Genomic DNA, 9176 nt, shown 5'->3' on the forward strand with positions numbered 1-9176 from the left:
AGCAGGGACTCCACCGTTCATTAAGATATATAATTTATCTGCCTACTGTTATTGATCACCAGCCCCGAGAGTCAAAATGTTTATTTTACACGTTTTCGCCAAACAGAAAACATCTTTCATCAATGTAAGCTTCGATTTGTTCTGCGTTTTGATCTATAGCTACATGGGGGAGGGGGATCGGTAGGAACACATCTTGCCTATTGCCATGTTGTTATTTGATGATGTATGACTTAACGGCAACATCAGATGTCCACTGGGTGACTATATCTTTGCGCATAAAGAATATGAGCTTACGCCCCGCCCCGTAGGCATCCATTACCCAGGGGATTGGCTACAATGGCACCTTGACAGTCTTGTAGCCAATGAGATAAGCTTTCCAGGGATATGCAGTTGAACTGGGTGGGGACAAAGAAAGGCCTAGAACCTAATAATGCCTAAATGCAAACTATTGCTATCTGGCTCAGAGACGAGATGCACAGAGCACGCTACGTTACATTGTAAAACAGATTACATCGCTTTAATTTCATGGCTTTATTATAAAAGGCGGCTTCTCAAGGGGGTAAGAAAAAATATAATATATCTACTAAGAATATCGGACAGGAACCTAACGAGGATTTCGACTCGGCCGGCTAAGATTGGATCCACTTTCAGATCTGTAAGTAAAATTGTTTTCATGGCTTTATATAGTTAATTTTCAATATGTATTTAGTTTATTATAACTTGTCTGCTTTTTTTTTGTTGCTTTGGATTTAGTTTACATAGGCCCTATGTAACAAGTGATTTCAATGTTATATAATTCCAAAGTAGTTATTGTCTGTGTTTCATATTAGTTCACTGTTTTCTGTTTTAAGTTTCATCCTTGTAACTTTGGAGAGGCCACTGAACTCTCAGGGCCATTGGAGGGGCCACTAAACTCTCAGGGCCATTGGAGGGGCCATTGGAGGGGCCACTAAACCCTCAGGGCCATTGGAGGGGCCACTAAACTCTCAGGGCCATTGGAGGGGCCACTAAACTCTCAGGGCCATTGGAGGGGCCACTAAACTCTCAGGGCCATTGGAGGGGCCACTAAACTCTCATGGCCATTGGAGGGGCCACTAAACCCTCAGGGCCATTGGAGGGGCCACTAAACCCTCATTTGTTTTATTTGTGGTTCTCACCTCTGCCTTTGTCTCCAAAGTGTTACTGTTTGATGACCTGGTATCCACAATCACCTGACCTCAACCCAATTGAGATGGTTTGGGATGAGTTGGACCGCAGAGTGAAGGAAAAGCAGCCAACAAGTGCTCAGCATATGTGGGAACTCCTTCAAGACTGTGGGAAAAGCATTCCTCATGAAGCTGGTTGAGAGAATGCCAAGAGTGTGCAAAGCTGTCATCAAGGCAAAGGGTGGTTGGTTACTACATGATTGGTTGGTTACTACATGACTCCATATGTGTTATTTCATAGTTTTGATGTCTTCACTATTATTCTACAATGTAGAAAAAAGTAAAAATAAAGAAAAACCCTTGAATGAGTAGTTGTGTCCAAACTTTCGACTGGTACTGTATATCTGTTGCTTTTACATTTTGTTTTTGTAAACAGTTAATTTGTATGTGGGATACATTGGATATGCCTAGGCTAAGCGTTCAGGCACACTTGGATATCCCCTGTATGTCCCCCGACACCACTACAATGTTTGAGAGCTGTTGGTGTTTAGTTTTTATAGTGAACAATACTTTTTAGGCACATCCAGTGGGCAAACACAGTGCAATTACCACATTCGGACACTTTGGAGAGGTTGAAAGGACACTTGAATGTACCCTGGAGACCCCATAACACCACCACAATGTTTGAGTGAGGTTGATATGGTAGAAATTGTGTTTTTATACTGAACAAATAGCATTTAGGCATTGCAAATATGTTGTAGCACTGAAATTCTCATTTACAGACATATGCCACTTTGGAGAGGTTTAGTAACACTTTGAAATGTCACGTGACCACATCTGACACCACTTACTAAAATATCTTCCCGTTTCTAGTTGTTAGGTCTATCAATCCTATTTTTTTCTGATATTTTTTCTGATATTGTTCACATGTTGTGGAAGCCATCTGATGTGTTTCTAGTTCTGGTCATCAATAATTCACTTATAGCATTGAAAGATTGGGCTCTTTAGTCATATCCCAGTTGACCTATTTGCTTATGGCCTTCCCTACACCTAGCGACCTGTTTTGGAATATTTTTTGCTCAAATAATTTATTTTATTTGTAACGGCAAGCCAGACAAACTTAAAAGGGCCTATAATATATATATATATATATATATATAATGAATATGAATTCGGAGGGCAGAAATTATTAAATATTAAAGCATTAGACCTCTCACTAAAGGCTTCAGTCATACAAAAGTTATACTTAAATCTGAACTGGTTCTCCAGCAGATTAGTAAGAATGTCTCACCCCATGTTCAAGAATTGGCCTTTTTCCCTTTATTCAGATTACAACCTCTCACTTTCGGTTATTTGAAAATAAAATCATCTCCAAAATATCGCTCTTTTCAAAACAAGCCATAGAAATCTGGTTGCAATGTTTAATCCATCAGAAAAGACACAAATATTGTGGTTAAACTCAAATATACTAATTGATAATAAAAAAATAAACAATAGTTTTGAAAAAGAGTTATAAAAAAAAAAGGTATTGCTTTGTCATAAATAGGACTGGTGGAGTTATGTCACACATGCAGATAACAAAAATATGGAAATGTCTGCTCAAAATTACAACTAACTAATTGCAGCATTACCGCAAAAATGTAGGGGGTCTTTAATGCAGAGCCGACAAACAAGTTCCTTACTTTTTCGTACCACTTGTCTGTCGGCCCTGCATTAAAGACCAAAATTTGTTAAAAGAAAATTGTGATAAATAAAAATTATATACCAGTAATTTAAGGACCAAAAAATTGACAGCTGTCCCATATAGATTGCAAAATAGTTGGGAAGAGATTTTCGATTGTACCGATTCCATGGCACATGGTTTATGAATTGACATGCAATTTTCCGTTCCTCCTGATATTAAAAACAGTCAAATGCATTCTCTCTGTCGCCTACACGCACTTTAAACATTTGGATAATAAAGCATTTAAAGGCTGACATTGGTTGTTTTTTTTAATACTTCTGACAGCCAAACTTCTAACTCCACCCAAAACTTTTGGACTTTTAAATATTCCCAGAAGGCATGGATAGTTATAACCTACTGCAGGCCTAAAATCTATGGGTGCAGACAACGTTTACATCATGGGCTATTAGCAGGACGATAGACTTTTACATTTTAGTCATTTTAGCAGACGCTCTTATCCAGAGCGACTTACAGTAGTGAATGCATACATTTAAAAAAAAAATTATAATAATTCCCTACTGGCCCCCCGTGGGAATCGAACCCACAACCCTGGCGTTGCAAACACCATGTTCTACCAACTGAGGCACAGGGAGGCTATACCTTTACAAAAGAGTAGTCTAATAGCTCGGCTACTGTAGGTGTGAGAAGAAGAAAAAAAAATCCCCCAACATGCAATGTATTAAGTACTCAGAAATTTTACAAATGTAAACTACAAACCTCATGCAACCCCAAAATATTGGATAAAGCATATACTCTACAGTATTTCTTCATCAACCATCTTTATGCTTTCGTTAATATAATAATGATAAAAATATTTCAACTAATCAGCAGGACTCTTGCCGAAGTTTAGGGACGTTAAATATATTCATGGATCCGATTTAACTACTTAATTAGAATTACTATGGGAATAAATATCACTGATTTGACATAGCTGGTCTTGATAAATCAGATTTTTATTTGGAAAATGTTAAGATTATTTTTGCTCCTCACTATCACAATATTAAAAACTTTATTTTTTGTCCTGTTGGTTTTGTCTGCACAGTAGCCTAATAAACACATGTATTTTGATAAAAAAAAAAAAAAAAAAAATCTAATTCAATAACATATTTTTACTATGGTAGATGCTGTGTTTTTTGGTTTGATGGCTATTACGTTCTCCCCTCGGGTGTAGCTGGTCTGAGGAGGAGACGTAAATGCCTGGGCCTAAACACACCAGGTAAACCAGATGGAAGGGGAAGAAATGTGGGGTGTAATGAGCGAAAAATTAAATCAGACCACAACCAGTATACCACAACAGGCAACACACTGGAGCCAACATAAACCTCAAAAAGTTGTAGGGCAAATAACAGCGCCAGACTCTCCTGTTCGATAGTGGAATAACGTGACTGACAGCTGTTGGATTTTCGAGAGAAGTAGCAAACTGGGTGATCAAGACCATCGTGTTCCTGTACTAGTACAGCACCTGCACCCACTGAACTGGCATCCACCTCCAACTTAAATGGTTTCTGGAAATCAGGGGCAGAAAGAACAGGAGAAGTACACAATAGTGCTTTTACAGAGTCAAAAGCAGATTGACACTCAGCGGTCCACTCAAAGGATACTGAAGGACTGAGTAACCTAGTCATTGGGGCTACAACTGTTGAGAAATTCCTACAAAATGTACGATAATAACCCGTCATGCCTAAGAATCTGCGTAATTCTCGGCGAGTGGCAGGGGCAGGAAACCGGGTGATAGCATCCACCTTAGCTGCTACGGTACGCACCTGACCCCGACCCACCGCTTTACCCAAATATGTAACCGTAGCCTTTCCAAACTCACATTAGTTAAGGGTCAAAGAAGCGTTGGCCAAGCGTGCAAACACAGCCCTCAATGTGCTCATGTGATCAAGCCAGGTAGTCGAATGAACAACCAGGTCATCCAGATATGCAGTACAATCAGGAACATCAGCCAACACAATATTTACCAAACGTTGAAACGTGGCCGGAGCATTCCTCATTCCAAAAGCCATCACTGTGTACTGGCAGAAACTGTCAGGAGTTACAAAAGCAAACACCTCAGAGGCACGAAGGGTTAAAGGCACCTGCCAATAACCTTTTAACAAGTCAAGCTTAGTAACATACGCAGCCGATCCAATGGTGTCTATACAGTCATGCATGCGAGGTAAAGGGAATGAGTCAGGTATGGTAACACTATTCACTTTCCTGTAGTCAGTGCAAAATCTTTGAGTCCCGTCAGGCTTTGGAATCAGCAGGCAGACGGGGAACTCCAAGGACTGCCACTGGGGATTGCCATCTCATTTTCCAGTAAATAAGTTACCTCTTTCTTCATCACTCCTCTCTTGGTTGAATTCACACGATAAGGGTGCTGTTTGATTGGAGCAGCATCACCTACATTTATATCATGTTTCAACACATTGGTACGACTGGGAACATCCTGAAAGAGACTTGGAAAATCAGTGATTAGTAACTCAATATCAGATCTCTGCTGATCATTCAAGTGCAACACATTTTTACATTTACATTTAAGTCATTTAGCAGACGCTCTTATCCAGAGCGACTTACAAATTGGTGCATTCACCTTATGATATCCAGTGGAACAACCACTTTACAATAGTGCATCTAAATCTTTTAAGGGGGGGGGGGGGGTTAGAAGGATTACTTTATCCTATCCCAGGTATTCCTTAAAGAGGTGGGGTTTCAGGTGTCTCCGGAAGGTGGTGATTGACTCCGCTGTCCTGGCGTCGTGAGGGAGCTTGTTCCACCATAGGGGTGCCAGAGCAGCAAACAGTTTTGACTGGGCTGAGCGGGAACTGTGCTTCCTCAGAGGTAGGGGGGCCAGCAGGCCAGAGGTGGATGAGCGCAGTGCCCTCGTTTGGGTGTAGGGCCTGATCAGAGCCTGAAGGTGGGTTAGGAGAGACGCCACCATCTCCGAATTACACGAACGAGCACACTGCTCAGGAGTATTCCGCATCACCAAACCGTCCTCATCATTTATGCCGACTCCTGGGTGAGTAACCAGGCTCACAGAAGCAACAGAGGATACAACAGGTTTTCCACTGGTAATGGGAGACTCGATACCACCTCTAACCAGATAGGCTTTAATCATGTTAACGTGACATACCCGGAATGGGCGTCTACGGTCTGGCGTTTTGATAACATAATCAGTATCACTGAGTTTTCGGTCCACTACATATGGGCCAGAGAAACTGGAAGAGAGACACGAGCCGGGTACCGGCAACAACACCAAGACTTGGTCACCTGGTTGAAAAGAACGAAACACAGATTTAACATCGAAATTACGTTTAATTTTCTTTTGTGTGGAAGACTACAGCACAGGCGTCATGCAACCGCTCCTGGACTTGACTAACATAGTCTAGTACATTAGTAGAGGACCCAACTGAATCATCAGCCATAAGTTGTTCTTTCAGTACCTTGAGAGGCCCTCTCACGGTATGACCAAAGATTAGCTCAGCTGGGCTAAACCCAAGAGACTCTTGTACGGTCTCCCGAATAGCAAACAGCACGTAAGGCACCCCCTCATCCAAATCTTTTCCTGTATCCATACAGTATTTACGCAACATAGCTTTTAGCGTCTGATGCCAATGTTCCAGCGCGCCCTGACTCTCCGGGTGGTAAGCGCTAGACATCTGATGGGACACTGACAAGGACTTCAACACACTTCCAAACTATTTTGATGTAAAATTTGTGCCTTGATCCGTCTGTACAATTTTTGGAAATCCAAAGGTAGAGAAATACTTAATCAGCGCCTTCACAATTGCCTTACTTGTGATTTTACGCATAGGAATCGCCTCTGGGTACCTTGTAGCAGTGCACATTATTGTTAACAAGAATTGATTACCCGACTTAGTCCTGGGTAAGGGACCAACACAATCGAGGATTACCTTCTCAAACGGCTCTCCCATGACCGGAATAGGGCAGAGAGGAGCCGGGGAAATTACCTGGTTAGGCTTCCCCACCACTTGGCAAGTACTACATGTACGGCAATAGCGAGCCACATCCCGTTTCATTCCCGGCCAGAAGAAATGCCGGAGGATTCGGTCGTAGGTTTTAGTCACCCCTAGATGACCAGACCAGGGAATATCATGAGCTAGGGACAACACCTTCGTCTGAAAAACGGGGCAGGAACTACAATCTGGCAAACAGAACTCCAATCATTTTCTAGGTCAGCACGGGGAGTCCATTTTCTCATCAGAAGCCCCTTCTCAAGGAAATACGTCACACCTTTCCTCTTTTTCTCACTCAAAGGTAACATGGAGGAAAAACATTTGGCCAAGCCCACATCCTCTATCTGGGCAGCTATTAGCTCCTCCCGAGTAACTGGCAACCTTAAACAGTCCACCGAGGAAGCCATTGTCTTGTCTTTATTTCCATCATCATGATCAGAACTCACTGGGAACACAGGAGTAGAACACTGACTATCTTCCCCATTCAACATAGGTGCAAGCACAGAGTCAGCTAAGTCTACCATGGTACCTAAGCGACGTGACTGCGCACGCGTAATGGCACACGCTGGTAATGCTTCGGGAAACGTTGTTCCCAAAACATCCGCACTTGACTGAGCATCAGGCTTGTCTAGTACTTCTAACACAGGCACAACTTTGCCTCCTGCTAGATCATTACCCATGATTAGAGCAACCCCATTTACGGGAAGCTCGGACTGTACACCGATTCTGAAACATCCACTCACTAGATCAGAAGTCAAATGGACAGTATGTAACGGAACAGGCACACAACCCATTTCGATCCCCCTCAATAATACACTAGAGCCACAATAAGACTCTTCTGACCAGGGCAGAACACTCGAGAGAATTACAGACTGAGCCGCACCAGTATCTCTCAATATCAAAACTGGCTTTTGGTCTCCAGAATCACCTGTCAGGGAAACAAAGCCTTTAAATATGAACGGGTCGTACGTTTTGATCAGGACGACTTCAGGACTCTCCTTTACAGAGCTCTTAGTGGTTACTTTAATCAAACCCACACTTTTATGGAGTTTAGGGGTTGAAGCTGGTGACTTGCGTTTTAGAGACGTACATTCCGAAATTACGTGTCCTACTTTATGACAGTAAAAACATGCGCCTTCCTCCTTTTGATTCAGCCGTGTACTTCCTGAGTACTTCCTGTACTTCCTGAGTAACGGTGGGAATTGTTGACAGGAGAGGATACAACCGGTCTAGTCTCACTACGGGAAACACCGTTTTATGTGTTAACACAAATTCATCTGCAAGCACCGCGGCGTCAGATAACTTTTAACACTTTCTGTTCATTAATGTATACAACCAGCCGCTCTCGGAGGCTGTTTTTAAAATTCTTCCAATAACATTAATTCACGAAGACCTTCAAAGTCATTGATTTTACTCGCTGAGCACCATTTGTCAAAAGAGAGACTCCTCTCTAGCGAATTCAATAAAAGTTTAGAGGATTTGGAGTGCTTTCTAAACTTTTGTCTATAAGCCTCTGGCACAAGCTCATACCCACGGAGCACAGTAGCCTTAACTATGTCGTAATTAAGACTATCAGCGAGAGAAAGAGTACCCAATACCTCCTGCGCTTTACCGGACAATTTACATTGGAGTAAAAGCGGTCACACATCCCTAGGCCAATTCAAAGCCACTGCTATGCGTTCGAATGCACAAAAGTAAGAGTCAACCTCAGACTCACGGAATTGTGGAACTAAAGCAATATGGCGGCTAATGTCAAAGGTAGAGGCAGATCCTGGGGTGGAAAACACACTATTGGAAACGGCAGGGACAGCCGGCCAGCCTCGCCATCTCCGCCTCTAATTCCAATTTGCGCATTTCGAAGTCCATCTGCCTTATCTTAAGGTCCTTTTCTGCTTCCAACGCCAGACGGCGCATCTCCAACTTGAGATGTAGCTCATCCTTTCGGATTTGTGCTCGCTCTTCTGCCTCCATCTGTAAATGTACAGCCGTAGGCATAGGAGGAAGAGGGTCAAATCGAGGCAAGGTGGCCGGGGCCTTATACTCAACCTCATCGTCAGGCCTAGACGGGGTACCCAGAGCATCCACCACCTCTCCAACCGTAGGCCGAGGCAAAACCAACACCTGCTTTTCAATCAGCGCCGCTAACACCAATGTCTTTACCTCCGCCTTAACAAAACCCCTTGGCACAGAGATATCGAAATGGTCTGCCAAAGTCTCTAAATCCACTCTCCTACAATTCTCAAAACCCTCCCACGTTGGGTTATCCAGAAAAAACTTCAGGTTAAAGTTGGCCATTTTCTAAATCCTCCACCTAACAACAACAGCACTAAACACTACACCCAA

General features: G+C 42.7%; 1 protein-coding gene across 1 annotated transcript in view; it reads left to right on the plus strand.

Moving 5' to 3' along the window:
- Positions 1 to 9176, plus strand: part of ppp1r13l (protein phosphatase 1, regulatory subunit 13 like) — a 67720-nt gene that overhangs the window by 34495 nt on the left and 24049 nt on the right. The window lies entirely within an intron of this gene.

The sequence above is a fragment of the Salmo salar genome, chromosome 09 (assembly GCF_965601325.2).
Source record: "Salmo salar chromosome 09, fSalSal1, whole genome shotgun sequence".
Lineage (NCBI taxonomy): Eukaryota > Metazoa > Chordata > Actinopteri > Salmoniformes > Salmonidae > Salmo > Salmo salar.